The sequence below is a fragment of the Myotis yumanensis genome, unplaced genomic scaffold, assembly GCF_028538775.1.
Source record: "Myotis yumanensis isolate MYYU_CA2020_CCGP unplaced genomic scaffold, mMyoYum1.0.hap1 SCAF_1, whole genome shotgun sequence".
In the NCBI taxonomy this organism is placed as follows: Eukaryota; Metazoa; Chordata; class Mammalia; order Chiroptera; family Vespertilionidae; genus Myotis; species Myotis yumanensis.
In genome coordinates, this window is record NW_027223752.1 from 136,046,127 (window position 1) to 136,066,824 (window position 20,698).

Sequence of the window (20,698 nt, forward strand, 5' to 3'; positions counted from 1 at the left end):
AGCTGGACCACAGGCAAGGTGACACCCCGGGACAAATGGGCCGCCTTGCTTGGGCCTGTGTTCGTGATCTGTATTGGAATCTAAGGCCGCAGCAAGGCAATACCATGGTCAAAGGACCCTCCTTGCCTGAATGAAGTGATTGAGATGGGAAAACTGGACCACAGGCAAGGTGGCACCTAGGGCCACAGGAGCAGGCTTGCCTGTGGCCCAAGATGATGATTGCAATCGGAAAGCCGGGATGCAGGCCCCCTGGGTCCCAGGAGCCACCTTGCCTGTGGTCCTTGATGGTTATTTCAAAGCCAGACCACAGACAAGGCGGCACCACGGGTCCCAGGATCTGACGTGCCTACAGCCATAATCGAGATCATGATCGTGATTTAAAAGCAGGACCACAGGCATGGGGGCTCCCAGGGACACAAGGGAGCCCGTGATCGTGATCATGATCAGAGGGCCGGCCTCAGGCACTGCGCAACCCCGGACCCAGGAGCCAACTTGCCTCTAGCCCATTATCATGACCGTGATCTGAAAGCCTGGCCTCAGGCATGGGGCACCCGGGGTCCCAGGAGCCGCCTTGCCTGTGGCCCATGATTGTGATTTAGAAGCTGGGCTTCAGGCAAGGTGGCACGCCACAAACAAGGAGCCACTGTGCCTGCAGCCCGTGATTGAGATTGGAATGCATGACCACAGGCAAGGCAGAACCCCGGGACCCATGAAATGCCTTGCCTGCAGCTCATGATAATGATTTGAAAGCCAGGTTGCAGACAAGGGGTGCCCCCAGACCAAAGAGCCACATTGCCTGTGGATTGTGATTAAGATCGAGATCAGAAAGGAGGACCACAGGCAAGTCAGCACATGGGCACGAGGGTGCCACCCTGCCTGTGGCCCGTGGTTGAGATAGGAAAGCCAGACCAGCGGCAAGGTGGCAATCCGGGTCCCAGGAGCCGCCTTGCCTATGGTCCACGATCGTGATTTGAAAGCCGGACCATAGGGTAGGTGGCACCCCGGGACAAAGGTGCAGCCTTAACTGCGGCCCGTGTTTGAGATAGGAAAGCTGGAATAGAGGCAAGGTGGTACCCCGGGTCCCGAGAGACGTCTAGGCTGTGGCCCATGATGGTGATTTGAATGACGGACCACAGGCAAGGTGGCAACCCGGCACCCAGGAGGTGCCTTGCCTGCTGCCATGATGGTGATCTTGATCATGATCTGAAAGTAGGACCACAGGCACGGCGGCACCCCAGGACCCACCATCCAACTTGCCTGTGGCCCATGATCATGATCATGATCAGAAAGCTGAGCTGAAGGTCAGGCAGAACCCTGGGTCCCAGGAGCCGCCTTGCCTGAGGCCCATGATCATGATTTGAAAGCCGGACCACAGGCAAGGTGGCACCCCGGGACAAAGGGGCCGCCTTGCCTGGGGCCTGTGATCGTGATCTTGATTGGAAAGTAAGGCCTCAGGCAAGGCAACACCCTGGTTCCCAGGAGCCGCCTTGCCTGCGTCCCGTGTTTGAGATAGGAAAGCCGGACCACAGGCAACGTGGCACCCGGGGTACCAGGAGCCGCCTTGCCTGTGGCCCTTGATGATTATTTGAAAGCCAGACCACAGACAAGGCGGCACCCCGGGACCCAGGAGCTGCTGTGCCTGCAGCCGTGATCGAGATCATCCTCGTGATTTAAAAGCAGGACCACAGGCTAGGAGGCACCCAGGGACACAAGGGAGCCGGTGATCGTGATCATGCTCAGAGGGCCGGCCTCAGGCACTGCGCCACACCGAGACCCGGGAGCTGCCGTGCCTCTGGCCCATGATAATGATCATGATCTGAAAGCCTGGCCTCAGGCATGGGGGCACCCCGGGACCCAGGAGCCGCCTTGCCTGTGGCCCATGATTGTGATTTAGAAGCCGGGCTTCTGCCAAGGGGGCACCCCAGGACCCAGGAGCTGCTGTGCCTGCAGCCCGTGATTGAGATTGGAATTCATGACCACAGGCTAGGCGGAACCCCGGGACCCAGGAGCTGCCTTGCCTGCAGCGCCTGATAGTGATTTGTAAGCCGGGTCGCAGACAAGGGGTGCCCCAAAGACCAAGGAGCCACCTTGCCTGTGGCTTGTGATTAAGATCAAGATCAGAAAGGAGGACCGCAGGCAAGTCAGCTCCTGGGCATAAGGGTGCCACAGTGCCTGTGCCCATGACTGAGATCAGAGAGCAGGACGACAGGCAAGGTGGCACCCCGGGACAAAGGTGTCGCCTTGCCTGTGGCCGGTGATTGTGATCGTGATCAGAATGTAAGGCTTCAGGCAAGGTAACACCCCGGGTCCCAGGAGCCGCCTTGCATTCGTCCCATGATAGAGATAGGAAAGCCGGACCACAGGCAAGGTCGCAACCCGGGTCCCAGGAGCCCCTTGCCTGTAGCTCATGATGGTGATTTGAAAGCCAGACCACAGGCAAGGTGGCATCCTGGGACCCAGGAGGTGCCTGGCCTGCAGCCATGATGGTGATCTTGATCTTGATCTGAAAGCAGGACCACAGGCACGGCGGCACCCCAGGACCCATCAGCCTTCTTGCCTGTGGCCCCTGATCATGATCTTGATCAGAAAGCTGAGCTGAATGTCAGGCAGAACCCTGGGTCCCAGGAGCCGCCTTGCCTGTGGCCCATGATCGTGATTTGAAAGCTGGACCACAGGCAAGGTGGCACCCCGGGACAAATGGGCCGCCTTGCTTGGGCCTGTGGTCGTGATCTTGATTGGAATGTAAGGCCGCAGCAAGGCAACACCCTGGGTCAAAGGAGCCTCCTTGCCTGAATCAAGTGATTGTGATGGGAAAGCTGGACCACAGGCAAGGTGGCACCGAGGGACACAGGAGCAGGCTTGCCTGTAGCCCATGATGATGATTGCAGTCGGAAAGCCAGGATGCAGGCACCCTGGGTCCCAAGAGCCGCCTTGCCTGTGGTCCATGATCGTGATTTGAAAGCCTGAACACAGGCAAGGTGGCAGCCCAGGACAAAGGGGCCTCCTTGCCTGTGGCCTGTGATCGTGATCGTGATTGGAAAGTAAGGCCTCAGGCAAGGCAACACCCTGGTTCCCAGGATCCGCCTTGCCTGCGTCCCGTGTTTGAGATAGAAAAGCCAGACCACAGGCAACGTGGCACCCGGGGTACCAGGAGCCGCCTTGCCTATGGCCCTTGATGGTTATTTGAAAGCCGGACAACAGACAAGGCGGCACCCTGGGACCCAGGAGCTGCCTTGCCTGCAGCCCCTGATAGTGATTTGTAAGCCGGGTCGCAGACAAGGGGTGCCCCAAAGACCAAGGAGCCACCTTGCCTGTGGCTTTTGATTAAGATCTAGATCAGAAAGGAGGACAACAGGCAAGTCAGCTCCTGGGCATAAGGGTGCCACAGTGCCTGTGGCCCATGACTGAGATCAGAAAGCAGGACCACAGGCAAGGTGGCACACCGGGAAAAAGGTGCCGCCTTGCCTGCGGCCAGTGATTGTGATCATGATCAGAATGTAAGGCTTCAGGCAAGGTAACACCCCGGGTCCCAGGAGCTGCCTTGCATTGGTCCCATGATAGAGATAGGAAAGCCGGACCACAGGAAAGGTGGCACCCCGGGTCCCAGGAGCCGCCTTGCCTGTGGCCCATGATGGTGATTTGAAAGCCGGACCATAGGGTAGGTGGCACCCCGGGACAAAGGTGCCGCCTTAACTGCGGCCCGTGATTGAGATAGGAAAGCTGGAATAGAGGCAAGGTGGCACCCCGGGTCCCGAGAGCCTTCTAGGCTGTGGCCCATGATGGTGATTTGAATGACGGACCACAGGCAAGGTGGCAACCCGGCACCCAGGAGGTGCCTTGCCTGCTGCCATGATCATGATCTTGATCATGATCTGAAAGCAGGACCACAGGCACGGCGGCACCCCAGGACCCAATAGCCAATTTGCCTGTGGCCCATGATCATGATCATAATCAGAAAGCTGAGCTGAAGGTCAGGCAGAACCCTGGGTCCCAGGGGCCGCCTTGCCTGCGGCCCGTGATCATGATTTGAAAGCCGGACCACAGGCAAGGTGGCACCCCGGGACAAAGGGGCCGCCTTGCCTGGGGCCTGTGATCGTGATCTTGATTGGAAAGTAAGGCCTCAGGCAAGGCAACACCCTGGTTCCCAGGAGCCGCCTTGCCTGCGTCCCGTGTTTGAGATAGGAAAGCCAGACCACAGGCAACGTGGCACCCGGGGTACCAGGAGCCGCCTTGCCTGTGGCCCTTGATGGTTATTTGAAAGCCGGACCACAGACAAGGCGGAACCCCGGGACCCAGGACCTGCTGTGCCTTCAGCCGTGATCGAGATCATGAACGTGATTTAAAAGCAGTACCACAGGCTAGGGGGCACCCAGGGACACAAGGGAGCCGGTGATCTTGATCATGCTCAGAGGGCCGGCCTCAGGCACTGCGCCACACCGAGACCCAGGAGCTGCCTTGCCTCTGGCCCATGATAATGATAGTGATCTGAAAGCCTGGCCTCAGGCATGGGGGCACCCCGGGACCCAAAAGCCGCCTTGCCTGTGGCCCATGATTGTGATTTAGAAGCCGGGCTTCTGCCAAGGGGGTACCCCAGGACCCAGGAGCTGCTCTGCCTGCAGCCCGTGATTGAGATTGGAATGCATGACCACAGGCAAGGCGGAACCCCGGGACCCAGGAGCTGCCTTGCCTGTGGCCCTTGATGGTTATTTCAAAGCCAGACCACAGACAAGGCTGTACCGCGGGACCCAGGATCTGCAGTGCCTGCAGCCATTTTCGAGTTCATGAGCGTGATTTAAAAGCAGGACCACAGGCAAGGGGTCAGCCAGGGACACAAGGGAACCCGTGATCTTGATCATGCTCAGAGGGCCGGCCTCAGTCACTGCGCCACACCCGGACCCAGGAACAGCCTCGCCTCTAGCCCATTATCATGATCGTGATCTGAAAGCCTGGCCTCAGGCATGGGGCACCCCAGGTCCCAGGAGCTACCTTGCCTGTGGCCCATGATTGTGATTTAGATGCCAGGCTTCAGGCATGGGGGCACGCCACGACCCAGGAGCCGCTGTGCCTGCAGCCCGTGATTGAGATTGGAATGGACGACCACAGGCAAGGCGGAACTCCGGGACCCAGGAGCTGCCTTGCCTGCAGCCCCTGATAGTGATTTGAAAGCCAGGTCGCAGACAAGGGGTGCCCCACAGACCAAAGAGCCACCTTGCCTGTGGATTGTGATTAAGATCGAGATCAGAAAGGAGGAACACAAGCAAGTCAACTCATGGGCGCGAGGGTGCCACCCTGCCTGTGGCCCGTGATTGAGATCGGAAAGCCGGACCACCGGCAAGGTGGCAATCCGGGTTCCAGGAGCCGCCTTGCCTGAGGCCCACGATCGTGATTTGAAAGCCAGACCATAGGGTAGGTGGCACCCCGGGACAAAGGTGCCGCCTTAACTGCGGCCCATGATGGAGATAGGAAAGCCGGACAAGAGGCAAGGTGGCACCCCAGGTCCCGAGAGCCGTCTAGCCTGTGGCCCATGATGGTGATTTGAATGACGGACCACAGGCAAGGTGGCAACCCGGCACCCAGGAGGTGCCTTGCCTGCTGCCACGATCGTGATCTTGATCATGATCTGAAAGTAGGACCACAGGCACCCCAGGACCCATCAGCCAACTTGCCTGTGGCCCATAATCATGATCATGATCAGAAAGCTGAGCTGAAGGTCAGGCAGAACCCTGGGTCCCAGGAGCCGCCTTGCCTGAGGCCCATGATCATGATTTGAAAGCCGGACCACAGGCAAGGTGGCACCCCGGGACAAAGGGGCCGCCTTGCCTGGGGCCTGTGATCGTGATCTTGATTGGAAAGTAAGGCCTCAGGCAAGGCAACACCCTGGTTCCCAGGAGCCGCCTTGCCTGCGTCCCGTGTTTGAGATAGGAAAGCCGGACCACAGGCAACGTGGCACCCGGGGTACCAGGAGCCGCCTTGCCTGTGGCCCTTGATGATTATTTGAAAGCCAGACCACAGACAAGGCGGCACCCCGGGACCCAGGAGCTGCTGTGCCTGCAGCCGTGATCGAGATCATCCTCGTGATTTAAAAGCAGGACCACAGGCTAGGAGGCACCCAGGGACACAAGGGAGCCGGTGATCGTGATCATGCTCAGAGGGCCGGCCTCAGGCACTGCGCCACACCGAGACCCGGGAGCTGCCGTGCCTCTGGCCCATGATAATGATCATGATCTGAAAGCCTGGCCTCAGGCATGGGGGCACCCCGGGACCCAGGAGCCGCCTTGCCTGTGGCCCATGATTGTGATTTAGAAGCCGGGCTTCTGCCAAGGGGGCACCCCAGGACCCAGGAGCTGCTGTGCCTGCAGCCCGTGATTGAGATTGGAATTCATGACCACAGGCTAGGCGGAACCCCGGGACCCAGGAGCTGCCTTGCCTGCAGCGCCTGATAGTGATTTGTAAGCCGGGTCGCAGACAAGGGGTGCCCCAAAGACCAAGGAGCCACCTTGCCTGTGGCTTGTGATTAAGATCAAGATCAGAAAGGAGGACCGCAGGCAAGTCAGCTCCTGGGCATAAGGGTGCCACAGTGCCTGTGCCCATGACTGAGATCAGAGAGCAGGACGACAGGCAAGGTGGCACCCCGGGACAAAGGTGTCGCCTTGCCTGTGGCCGGTGATTGTGATCGTGATCAGAATGTAAGGCTTCAGGCAAGGTAACACCCCGGGTCCCAGGAGCCGCCTTGCATTCGTCCCATGATAGAGATAGGAAAGCCGGACCACAGGCAAGGTCGCAACCCGGGTCCCAGGAGCCCCTTGCCTGTAGCTCATGATGGTGATTTGAAAGCCAGACCACAGGCAAGGTGGCATCCTGGGACCCAGGAGGTGCCTGGCCTGCAGCCATGATGGTGATCTTGATCTTGATCTGAAAGCAGGACCACAGGCACGGCGGCACCCCAGGACCCATCAGCCTTCTTGCCTGTGGCCCCTGATCATGATCTTGATCAGAAAGCTGAGCTGAATGTCAGGCAGAACCCTGGGTCCCAGGAGCCGCCTTGCCTGTGGCCCATGATCGTGATTTGAAAGCTGGATCACAGGCAAGGTGGCACCCCGGGACAAATGGGCCGCCTTGCTTGGGCCTGTGGTCGTGATCTTGATTGGAATGTAAGGCCGCAGCAAGGCAACACCCTGGGTCAAAGGAGCCTCCTTGCCTGAATCAAGTGATTGTGATGGGAAAGCTGGACCACAGGCAAGGTGGCACCGAGGGACACAGGAGCAGGCTTGCCTGTAGCCCATGATGATGATTGCAGTCGGAAAGCCAGGATGCAGGCACCCTGGGTCCCAAGAGCCGCCTTGCCTGTGGTCCATGATCGTGATTTGAAAGCCTGAACACAGGCAAGGTGGCAGCCCAGGACAAAGGGGCCTCCTTGCCTGTGGCCTGTGATCGTGATCGTGATTGGAAAGTAAGGCCTCAGGCAAGGCAACACCCTGGTTCCCAGGATCCGCCTTGCCTGCGTCCCGTGTTTGAGATAGAAAAGCCAGACCACAGGCAACGTGGCACCCGGGGTACCAGGAGCCGCCTTGCCTATGGCCCTTGATGGTTATTTGAAAGCCGGACAACAGACAAGGCGGCACCCTGGGACCCAGGAGCTGCCTTGCCTGCAGCCCCTGATAGTGATTTGTAAGCCGGGTCGCAGACAAGGGGTGCCCCAAAGACCAAGGAGCCACCTTGCCTGTGGCTTTTGATTAAGATCTAGATCAGAAAGGAGGACAACAGGCAAGTCAGCTCCTGGGCATAAGGGTGCCACAGTGCCTGTGGCCCATGACTGAGATCAGAAAGCAGGACCACAGGCAAGGTGGCACACCGGGAAAAAGGTGCCGCCTTGCCTGCGGCCAGTGATTGTGATCATGATCAGAATGTAAGGCTTCAGGCAAGGTAACACCCCGGGTCCCAGGAGCTGCCTTGCATTGGTCCCATGATAGAGATAGGAAAGCCGGACCACAGGAAAGGTGGCACCCCGGGTCCCAGGAGCCGCCTTGCCTGTGGCCCATGATGGTGATTTGAAAGCCGGACCATAGGGTAGGTGGCACCCCGGGACAAAGGTGCCGCCTTAACTGCGGCCCGTGATTGAGATAGGAAAGCTGGAATAGAGGCAAGGTGGCACCCCGGGTCCCGAGAGCCTTCTAGGCTGTGGCCCATGATGGTGATTTGAATGACGGACCACAGGCAAGGTGGCAACCCGGCACCCAGGAGGTGCCTTGCCTGCTGCCATGATCATGATCTTGATCATGATCTGAAAGCAGGACCACAGGCACGGCGGCACCCCAGGACCCAATAGCCAATTTGCCTGTGGCCCATGATCATGATCATAATCAGAAAGCTGAGCTGAAGGTCAGGCAGAACCCTGGGTCCCAGGGGCCGCCTTGCCTGCGGCCCGTGATCATGATTTGAAAGCCGGACCACAGGCAAGGTGGCACCCCGGGACAAAGGGGCCGCCTTGCCTGGGGCCTGTGATCGTGATCTTGATTGGAAAGTAAGGCCTCAGGCAAGGCAACACCCTGGTTCCCAGGAGCCGCCTTGCCTGCGTCCTGTGTTTGAGATAGGAAAGCCAGACCACAGGCAACGTGGCACCCGGGGTACCAGGAGCCGCCTTGCCTGTGGCCCTTGATGGTTATTTGAAAGCCGGACCACAGACAAGGCGGAACCCCGGGACCCAGGACCTGCTGTGCCTTCAGCCGTGATCGAGATCATGAACGTGATTTAAAAGCAGTACCACAGGCTAGGGGGCACCCAGGGACACAAGGGAGCCGGTGATCTTGATCATGCTCAGAGGGCCGGCCTCAGGCACTGCGCCACACCGAGACCCAGGAGCTGCCTTGCCTCTGGCCCATGATAATGATAGTGATCTGAAAGCCTGGCCTCAGGCATGGGGGCACCCCGGGACCCAAAAGCCGCCTTGCCTGTGGCCCATGATTGTGATTTAGAAGCCGGGCTTCTGCCAAGGGGGTACCCCAGGACCCAGGAGCTGCTCTGCCTGCAGCCCGTGATTGAGATTGGAATGCATGACCACAGGCAAGGCGGAACCCCGGGACCCAGGAGCTGCCTTGCCTGTGGCCCTTGATGGTTATTTCAAAGCCAGACCACAGACAAGGCTGTACCGCGGGACCCAGGATCTGCAGTGCCTGCAGCCATTTTCGAGTTCATGAGCGTGATTTAAAAGCAGGACCACAGGCAAGGGGTCAGCCAGGGACACAAGGGAACCCGTGATCTTGATCATGCTCAGAGGGCCGGCCTCAGTCACTGCGCCACACCCGGACCCAGGAACAGCCTCGCCTCTAGCCCATTATCATGATCGTGATCTGAAAGCCTGGCCTCAGGCATGGGGCACCCCAGGTCCCAGGAGCTACCTTGCCTGTGGCCCATGATTGTGATTTAGATGCCAGGCTTCAGGCATGGGGGCACGCCACGACCCAGGAGCCGCTGTGCCTGCAGCCCGTGATTGAGATTGGAATGGACGACCACAGGCAAGGCGGAACTCCGGGACCCAGGAGCTGCCTTGCCTGCAGCCCCTGATAGTGATTTGAAAGCCAGGTCGCAGACAAGGGGTGCCCCACAGACCAAAGAGCCACCTTGCCTGTGGATTGTGATTAAGATCGAGATCAGAAAGGAGGAACACAAGCAAGTCAACTCATGGGCGCGAGGGTGCCACCCTGCCTGTGGCCCGTGATTGAGATCGGAAAGCCGGACCACCGGCAAGGTGGCAATCCGGGTTCCAGGAGCCGCCTTGCCTGAGGCCCACGATCGTGATTTGAAAGCCAGACCATAGGGTAGGTGGCACCCCGGGACAAAGGTGCCGCCTTAACTGCGGCCCATGATGGAGATAGGAAAGCCGGACAAGAGGCAAGGTGGCACCCCAGGTCCCGAGAGCCGTCTAGCCTGTGGCCCATGATGGTGATTTGAATGACGGACCACAGGCAAGGTGGCAACCCGGCACCCAGGAGGTGCCTTGCCTGCTGCCACGATCGTGATCTTGATCATGATCTGAAAGTAGGACCACAGGCACCCCAGGACCCATCAGCCAACTTGCCTGTGGCCCATAATCATGATCATGATCAGAAAGCTGAGCTGAAGGTCAGGCAGAACCCTGGGTCCCAGGAGCTGCCTTGCCTGAGGCCCATGATCATGATTTGAAAGCCGGACCACAGGCAAGGTGGCACCCCGGGACAAAGGGGCCGCCTTGCCTGGGGCCTGTGATCGTGATCTTGATTGGAAAGTAAGGCCTCAGGCAAGGCAACACCCTGGTTCCCAGGAGCCGCCTTGCCTGCGTCCCGTGTTTGAGATAGGAAAGCCGGACCACAGGCAACGTGGCACCCGGGGTACCAGGAGCCGCCTTGCCTGTGGCCCTTGATGATTATTTGAAAGCCAGACCACAGACAAGGTGGCACCCCGGGACCCAGGAGCTGCTGTGCCTGCAGCCGTGATCGAGATCATCCTCGTGATTTAAAAGCAGGACCACAGGCTAGGAGGCACCCAGGGACACAAGGGAGCCGGTGATCGTGATCATGCTCAGAGGGCCGGCCTCAGGCACTGCGCCACACCGAGACCCGGGAGCTGCCGTGCCTCTGGCCCATGATAATGATCATGATCTGAAAGCCTGGCCTCAGGCATGGGGGCACCCCGGGACCCAGGAGCCGCCTTGCCTGTGGCCCATGATTGTGATTTAGAAGCCGGGCTTCTGCCAAGGGGGCACCCCAGGACCCAGGAGCTGCTGTGCCTGCAGCCCGTGATTGAGATTGGAATTCATGACCACAGGCTAGGCGGAACCCCGGGACCCAGGAGCTGCCTTGCCTGCAGCGCCTGATAGTGATTTGTAAGCCGGGTCGCAGACAAGGGGTGCCCCAAAGACCAAGGAGCCACCTTGCCTGTGGCTTGTGATTAAGATCAAGATCAGAAAGGAGGACCGCAGGCAAGTCAGCTCCTGGGCATAAGGGTGCCACAGTGCCTGTGCCCATGACTGAGATCAGAGAGCAGGACGACAGGCAAGGTGGCACCCCGGGACAAAGGTGTCGCCTTGCCTGTGGCCGGTGATTGTGATCGTGATCAGAATGTAAGGCTTCAGGCAAGGTAACACCCCGGGTCCCAGGAGCCGCCTTGCATTCGTCCCATGATAGAGATAGGAAAGCCGGACCACAGGCAAGGTCGCAACCCGGGTCCCAGGAGCCCCTTGCCTGTAGCTCATGATGGTGATTTGAAAGCCAGACCACAGGCAAGGTGGCATCCTGGGACCCAGGAGGTGCCTGGCCTGCAGCCATGATGGTGATCTTGATCTTGATCTGAAAGCAGGACCACAGGCACGGCGGCACCCCAGGACCCATCAGCCTTCTTGCCTGTGGCCCCTGATCATGATCTTGATCAGAAAGCTGAGCTGAATGTCAGGCAGAACCCTGGGTCCCAGGAGCCGCCTTGCCTGTGGCCCATGATCGTGATTTGAAAGCTGGACCACAGGCAAGGTGGCACCCCGGGACAAATGGGCCGCCTTGCTTGGGCCTGTGGTCGTGATCTTGATTGGAATGTAAGGCCGCAGCAAGGCAACACCCTGGGTCAAAGGAGCCTCCTTGCCTGAATCAAGTGATTGTGATGGGAAAGCTGGACCACAGGCAAGGTGGCACCGAGGGACACAGGAGCAGGCTTGCCTGTAGCCCATGATGATGATTGCAGTCGGAAAGCCAGGATGCAGGCACCCTGGGTCCCAAGAGCCGCCTTGCCTGTGGTCCATGATCGTGATTTGAAAGCCTGAACACAGGCAAGGTGGCAGCCCAGGACAAAGGGGCCTCCTTGCCTGTGGCCTGTGATCGTGATCGTGATTGGAAAGTAAGGCCTCAGGCAAGGCAACACCCTGGTTCCCAGGATCCGCCTTGCCTGCGTCCCGTGTTTGAGATAGAAAAGCCAGACCACAGGCAACGTGGCACCCGGGGTACCAGGAGCCGCCTTGCCTATGGCCCTTGATGGTTATTTGAAAGCCGGACAACAGACAAGGCGGCACCCTGGGACCCAGGAGCTGCCTTGCCTGCAGCCCCTGATAGTGATTTGTAAGCCGGGTCGCAGACAAGGGGTGCCCCAAAGACCAAGGAGCCACCTTGCCTGTGGCTTTTGATTAAGATCTAGATCAGAAAGGAGGACAACAGGCAAGTCAGCTCCTGGGCATAAGGGTGCCACAGTGCCTGTGGCCCATGACTGAGATCAGAAAGCAGGACCACAGGCAAGGTGGCACACCGGGAAAAAGGTGCCGCCTTGCCTGCGGCCAGTGATTGTGATCATGATCAGAATGTAAGGCTTCAGGCAAGGTAACACCCCGGGTCCCAGGAGCTGCCTTGCATTGGTCCCATGATAGAGATAGGAAAGCCGGACCACAGGAAAGGTGGCACCCCGGGTCCCAGGAGCCGCCTTGCCTGTGGCCCATGATGGTGATTTGAAAGCCGGACCATAGGGTAGGTGGCACCCCGGGACAAAGGTGCCGCCTTAACTGCGGCCCGTGATTGAGATAGGAAAGCTGGAATAGAGGCAAGGTGGCACCCCGGGTCCCGAGAGCCTTCTAGGCTGTGGCCCATGATGGTGATTTGAATGACGGACCACAGGCAAGGTGGCAACCCGGCACCCAGGAGGTGCCTTGCCTGCTGCCATGATCATGATCTTGATCATGATCTGAAAGCAGGACCACAGGCACGGCGGCACCCCAGGACCCAATAGCCAATTTGCCTGTGGCCCATGATCATGATCATAATCAGAAAGCTGAGCTGAAGGTCAGGCAGAACCCTGGGTCCCAGGGGCCGCCTTGCCTGCGGCCCGTGATCATGATTTGAAAGCCGGACCACAGGCAAGGTGGCACCCCGGGACAAAGGGGCCGCCTTGCCTGGGGCCTGTGATCGTGATCTTGATTGGAAAGTAAGGCCTCAGGCAAGGCAACACCCTGGTTCCCAGGAGCCGCCTTGCCTGCGTCCCGTGTTTGAGATAGGAAAGCCAGACCACAGGCAACGTGGCACCCGGGGTACCAGGAGCCGCCTTGCCTGTGGCCCTTGATGGTTATTTGAAAGCCGGACCACAGACAAGGCGGAACCCCGGGACCCAGGACCTGCTGTGCCTTCAGCCGTGATCGAGATCATGAACGTGATTTAAAAGCAGTACCACAGGCTAGGGGGCACCCAGGGACACAAGGGAGCCGGTGATCTTGATCATGCTCAGAGGGCCGGCCTCAGGCACTGCGCCACACCGAGACCCAGGAGCTGCCTTGCCTCTGGCCCATGATAATGATAGTGATCTGAAAGCCTGGCCTCAGGCATGGGGGCACCCCGGGACCCAAAAGCCGCCTTGCCTGTGGCCCATGATTGTGATTTAGAAGCCGGGCTTCTGCCAAGGGGGTACCCCAGGACCCAGGAGCTGCTCTGCCTGCAGCCCGTGATTGAGATTGGAATGCATGACCACAGGCAAGGCGGAACCCCGGGACCCAGGAGCTGCCTTGCCTGTGGCCCTTGATGGTTATTTCAAAGCCAGACCACAGACAAGGCTGTACCGCGGGACCCAGGATCTGCAGTGCCTGCAGCCATTTTCGAGTTCATGAGCGTGATTTAAAAGCAGGACCACAGGCAAGGGGTCAGCCAGGGACACAAGGGAACCCGTGATCTTGATCATGCTCAGAGGGCCGGCCTCAGTCACTGCGCCACACCCGGACCCAGGAACAGCCTCGCCTCTAGCCCATTATCATGATCGTGATCTGAAAGCCTGGCCTCAGGCATGGGGCACCCCAGGTCCCAGGAGCTACCTTGCCTGTGGCCCATGATTGTGATTTAGATGCCAGGCTTCAGGCATGGGGGCACGCCACGACCCAGGAGCCGCTGTGCCTGCAGCCCGTGATTGAGATTGGAATGGACGACCACAGGCAAGGCGGAACTCCGGGACCCAGGAGCTGCCTTGCCTGCAGCCCCTGATAGTGATTTGAAAGCCAGGTCGCAGACAAGGGGTGCCCCACAGACCAAAGAGCCACCTTGCCTGTGGATTGTGATTAAGATCGAGATCAGAAAGGAGGAACACAAGCAAGTCAACTCATGGGCGCGAGGGTGCCACCCTGCCTGTGGCCCGTGATTGAGATCGGAAAGCCGGACCACCGGCAAGGTGGCAATCCGGGTTCCAGGAGCCGCCTTGCCTGAGGCCCACGATCGTGATTTGAAAGCCAGACCATAGGGTAGGTGGCACCCCGGGACAAAGGTGCCGCCTTAACTGCGGCCCATGATGGAGATAGGAAAGCCGGACAAGAGGCAAGGTGGCACCCCAGGTCCCGAGAGCCGTCTAGCCTGTGGCCCATGATGGTGATTTGAATGACGGACCACAGGCAAGGTGGCAACCCGGCACCCAGGAGGTGCCTTGCCTGCTGCCACGATCGTGATCTTGATCATGATCTGAAAGTAGGACCACAGGCACCCCAGGACCCATCAGCCAACTTGCCTGTGGCCCATAATCATGATCATGATCAGAAAGCTGAGCTGAAGGTCAGGCAGAACCCTGGGTCCCAGGAGCCGCCTTGCCTGAGGCCCATGATCATGATTTGAAAGCCGGACCACAGGCAAGGTGGCACCCCGGGACAAAGGGGCCGCCTTGCCTGGGGCCTGTGATCGTGATCTTGATTGGAAAGTAAGGCCTCAGGCAAGGCAACACCCTGGTTCCCAGGAGCCGCCTTGCCTGCTTCCCGTGTTTGAGATAGGAAAGCCGGACCACAGGCAACGTGGCACCCGGGGTACCAGGAGCCGCCTTGCCTGTGGCCCTTGATGATTATTTGAAAGCCAGACCACAGACAAGGCGGCACCCCGGGACCCAGGAGCTGCTGTGCCTGCAGCCGTGATCGAGATCATCCTCGTGATTTAAAAGCAGGACCACAGGCTAGGAGGCACCCAGGGACACAAGGGAGCCGGTGATCGTGATCATGCTCAGAGGGCCGGCCTCAGGCACTGCGCCACACCGAGACCCGGGAGCTGCCGTGCCTCTGGCCCATGATAATGATCATGATCTGAAAGCCTGGCCTCAGGCATGGGGGCACCCCGGGACCCAGGAGCCGCCTTGCCTGTGGCCCATGATTGTGATTTAGAAGCCGGGCTTCTGCCAAGGGGGCACCCCAGGACCCAGGAGCTGCTGTGCCTGCAGCCCGTGATTGAGATTGGAATTCATGACCACAGGCTAGGCGGAACCCCGGGACCCAGGAGCTGCCTTGCCTGCAGCGCCTGATAGTGATTTGTAAGCCGGGTCGCAGACAAGGGGTGCCCCAAAGACCAAGGAGCCACCTTGCCTGTGGCTTGTGATTAAGATCAAGATCAGAAAGGAGGACCGCAGGCAAGTCAGCTCCTGGGCATAAGGGTGCCACAGTGCCTGTGCCCATGACTGAGATCAGAGAGCAGGACGACAGGCAAGGTGGCACCCCGGGACAAAGGTGTCGCCTTGCCTGTGGCCGGTGATTGTGATCGTGATCAGAATGTAAGGCTTCAGGCAAGGTAACACCCCGGGTCCCAGGAGCCGCCTTGCATTCGTCCCATGATAGAGATAGGAAAGCCGGACCACAGGCAAGGTCGCAACCCGGGTCCCAGGAGCCCCTTGCCTGTAGCTCATGATGGTGATTTGAAAGCCAGACCACAGGCAAGGTGGCATCCTGGGACCCAGGAGGTGCCTGGCCTGCAGCCATGATGGTGATCTTGATCTTGATCTGAAAGCAGGACCACAGGCACGGCGGCACCCCAGGACCCATCAGCCTTCTTGCCTGTGGCCCCTGATCATGATCTTGATCAGAAAGCTGAGCTGAATGTCAGGCAGAACCCTGGGTCCCAGGAGCCGCCTTGCCTGTGGCCCATGATCGTGATTTGAAAGCTGGACCACAGGCAAGGTGGCACCCCGGGACAAATGGGCCGCCTTGCTTGGGCCTGTGGTCGTGATCTTGATTGGAATGTAAGGCCGCAGCAAGGCAACACCCTGGGTCAAAGGAGCCTCCTTGCCTGAATCAAGTGATTGTGATGGGAAAGCTGGACCACAGGCAAGGTGGCACCGAGGGACACAGGAGCAGGCTTGCCTGTAGCCCATGATGATGATTGCAGTCGGAAAGCCAGGATGCAGGCACCCTGGGTCCCAAGAGCCGCCTTGCCTGTGGTCCATGATCGTGATTTGAAAGCCTGAACACAGGCAAGGTGGCAGCCCAGGACAAAGGGGCCTCCTTGCCTGTGGCCTGTGATCGTGATCGTGATTGGAAAGTAAGGCCTCAGGCAAGGCAACACCCTGGTTCCCAGGATCCGCCTTGCCTGCGTCCCGTGTTTGAGATAGAAAAGCCAGACCACAGGCAACGTGGCACCCGGGGTACCAGGAGCCGCCTTGCCTATGGCCCTTGATGGTTATTTGAAAGCCGGACAACAGACAAGGCGGCACCCTGGGACCCAGGAGCTGCCTTGCCTGCAGCCCCTGATAGTGATTTGTAAGCCGGGTCGCAGACAAGGGGTGCCCCAAAGACCAAGGAGCCACCTTGCCTGTGGCTTTTGATTAAGATCTAGATCAGAAAGGAGGACAACAGGCAAGTCAGCTCCTGGGCATAAGGGTGCCACAGTGCCTGTGGCCCATGACTGAGATCAGAAAGCAGGACCACAGGCAAGGTGGCACACCGGGAAAAAGGTGCCGCCTTGCCTGCGGCCAGTGATTGTGATCATGATCAGAATGTAAGGCTTCAGGCAAGGTAACACCCCGGGTCCCAGGAGCTGCCTTGCATTGGTCCCATGATAGAGATAGGAAAGCCGGACCACAGGAAAGGTGGCACCCCGGGTCCCAGGAGCCGCCTTGCCTGTGGCCCATGATGGTGATTTGAAAGCCGGACCATAGGGTAGGTGGCACCCCGGGACAAAGGTGCCGCCTTAACTGCGGCCCGTGATTGAGATAGGAAAGCTGGAATAGAGGCAAGGTGGCACCCCGGGTCCCGAGAGCCTTCTAGGCTGTGGCCCATGATGGTGATTTGAATGACGGACCACAGGCAAGGTGGCAACCCGGCACCCAGGAGGTGCCTTGCCTGCTGCCATGATCATGATCTTGATCATGATCTGAAAGCAGGACCACAGGCACGGCGGCACCCCAGGACCCAATAGCCAATTTGCCTGTGGCCCATGATCATGATCATAATCAGAAAGCTGAGCTGAAGGTCAGGCAGAACCCTGGGTCCCAGGGGCCGCCTTGCCTGCGGCCCGTGATCATGATTTGAAAGCCGGACCACAGGCAAGGTGGCACCCCGGGACAAAGGGGCCGCCTTGCCTGGGGCCTGTGATCGTGATCTTGATTGGAAAGTAAGGCCTCAGGCAAGGCAACACCCTGGTTCCCAGGAGCCGCCTTGCCTGCGTCCCGTGTTTGAGATAGGAAAGCCAGACCACAGGCAACGTGGCACCCGGGGTACCAGGAGCCGCCTTGCCTGTGGCCCTTGATGGTTATTTGAAAGCCGGACCACAGACAAGGCGGAACCCCGGGACCCAGGACCTGCTGTGCCTTCAGCCGTGATCGAGATCATGAACGTGATTTAAAAGCAGTACCACAGGCTAGGGGGCACCCAGGGACACAAGGGAGCCGGTGATCTTGATCATGCTCAGAGGGCCGGCCTCAGGCACTGCGCCACACCGAGACCCAGGAGCTGCCTTGCCTCTGGCCCATGATAATGATAGTGATCTGAAAGCCTGGCCTCAGGCATGGGGGCACCCCGGGACCCAAAAGCCGCCTTGCCTGTGGCCCATGATTGTGATTTAGAAGCCGGGCTTCTGCCAAGGGGGTACCCCAGGACCCAGGAGCTGCTCTGCCTGCAGCCCGTGATTGAGATTGGAATGCATGACCACAGGCAAGGCGGAACCCCGGGACCCAGGAGCTGCCTTGCCTGTGGCCCTTGATGGTTATTTCAAAGCCAGACCACAGACAAGGCTGTACCGCGGGACCCAGGATCTGCAGTGCCTGCAGCCATTTTCGAGTTCATGAGCGTGATTTAAAAGCAGGACCACAGGCAAGGGGTCAGCCAGGGACACAAGGGAACCCGTGATCTTGATCATGCTCAGAGGGCCGGCCTCAGTCACTGCGCCACACCCGGACCCAGGAACAGCCTCGCCTCTAGCCCATTATCATGATCGTGATCTGAAAGCCTGGCCTCAGGCATGGGGCACCCCAGGTCCCAGGAGCTACCTTGCCTGTGGCCCATGATTGTGATTTAGATGCCAGGCTTCAGGCATGGGGGCACGCCACGACCCAGGAGCCGCTGTGCCTGCAGCCCGTGATTGAGATTGGAATGGACGACCACAGGCAAGGCGGAACTCCGGGACCCAGGAGCTGCCTTGCCTGCAGCCCCTGATAGTGATTTGAAAGCCAGGTCGCAGACAAGGGGTGCCCCACAGACCAAAGAGCCACCTTGCCTGTGGATTGTGATTAAGATCGAGATCAGAAAGGAGGAACACAAGCAAGTCAACTCATGGGCGCGAGGGTGCCACCCTGCCTGTGGCCCGTGATTGAGATCGGAAAGCCGGACCACCGGCAAGGTGGCAATCCGGGTTCCAGGAGCCGCCTTGCCTGAGGCCCACGATCGTGATTTGAAAGCCAGACCATAGGGTAGGTGGCACCCCGGGACAAAGGTGCCGCCTTAACTGCGGCCCATGATGGAGATAGGAAAGCCGGACAAGAGGCAAGGTGGCACCCCAGGTCCCGAGAGCCGTCTAGCCTGTGGCCCATGATGGTGATTTGAATGACGGACCACAGGCAAGGTGGCAACCCGGCACCCAGGAGGTGCCTTGCCTGCTGCCACGATCGTGATCTTGATCATGATCTGAAAGTAGGACCACAGGCACCCCAGGACCCATCAGCCAACTTGCCTGTGGCCCATAATCATGATCATGATCAGAAAGCTGAGCTGAAGGTCAGGCAGAACCCTGGGTCCCAGGAGCCGCCTTGCCTGAGGCCCATGATCATGATTTGAAAGCCGGACCACAGGCAAGGTGGCACCCCGGGACAAAGGGGCCGCCTTGCCTGGGGCCTGTGATCGTGATCTTGATTGGAAAGTAAGGCCTCAGGCAAGGCAACACCCTGGTTCCCAGGAGCCGCCTTGCCTGCTTCCCGTGTTTGAGATAGGAAAGCCGGACCACAGGCAACGTGGCACCCGGGGTACCAGGAGCCGCCTTGCCTGTGGCCCTTGATGATTATTTGAAAGCCAGACCACAGACAAGGCGGCACCCCGGGACCCAGGAGCTGCTGTGCCTGCAGCCGTGATCGAGATCATCCTCGTGATTTAAAAGCAGGACCACAGGCTAGGAGGCACCCAGGGACACAAGGGAGCCGGTGATCGTGATCATGCTCAGAGGGCCGGCCTCAGGCACTGCGCCACACCGAGACCCGGGAGCTGCCGTGCCTCTGGCCCATGATAATGATCATGATCTGAAAGCCTGGCCTCAGGCATGGGGGCACCCCGGGACCCAGGAGCCGCCTTGCCTGTGGCCCATGATTGTGATTTAGAAGCCGGGCTTCTGCCAAGGGGGCACCCCAGGACCCAGGAGCTGCTGTGCCTGCAGCCCGTGATTGAGATTGGAATTCATGACCACAGGCTAGGCGGAACCCCGGGACCCAGGAGCTGCCTTGCCTGCAGCGCCTGATAGTGATTTGTAAGCCGGGTCGCAGACAAGGGGTGCCCCAAAGACCAAGGAGCCACCTTGCCTGTGGCTTGTGATTAAGATCAAGATCAGAAAGGAGGACCGCAGGCAAGTCAGCTCCTGGGCATAAGGGTGCCACAGTGCCTGTGCCCATGACTGAGATCAGAGAGCAGGACGACAGGCAAGGTGGCACCCCGGGACAAAGGTGTCGCCTTGCCTGTGGCCGGTGATTGTGATCGTGATCAGAATGTAAGGCTTCAGGCAAGGTAACACCCCGGGTCCCAGGAGCCGCCTTGCATTCGTCCCATGATAGAGATAGGAAAGCCGGACCACAGGCAAGGTCGCAACCCGGGTCCCAGGAGCCCCTTGCCTGTAGCTCATGATGGTGATTTGAAAGCCAGACCACAGGCAAGGTGGCATCCTGGGACCCAGGAGGTGCCTGGCCTGCAGCCATGATGGTGATCTTGATCTTGATCTGAAAGCAGGACCACAGGCACGGCGGCACCCCAGGACCCATCAGCCTTCTTGCCTGTGGCCCCTGATCATGATCTTGATCAGAAAGCTGAGCTGAATGTCAGGCAGAACCCTGGGTCCCAGGAGCCGCCTTGCCTGTGGCCCATGATCGTGATTTGAAAGCTGGACCACAGGCAAGGTGGCACCCCGGGACAAATGGGCCGCCTTGCTTGGGCCTGTGGTCGTGATCTTGATTGGAATGTAAGGCCGCAGCAAGGCAACACCCTGGGTCAAAGGAGCCTCCTTGCCTGAATCAAGTGATTGTGATGGGAAAGCTGGACCACAGGCAAGGTGGCACCGAGGGACACAGGAGCAGGCTTGCCTGTAGCCCATGATGATGATTGCAGTCGGAAAGCCAGGATGCAGGCACCCTGGGTCCCAAGAGCCGCCTTGCCTGTGGTCCATGATCGTGATTTGAAAGCCTGAACACAGGCAAGGTGGCAGCCCAGGACAAAGGGGCCTCCTTGCCTGTGGCCTGTGATCGTGATCGTGATTGGAAAGTAAGGCCTCAGGCAAGGCAA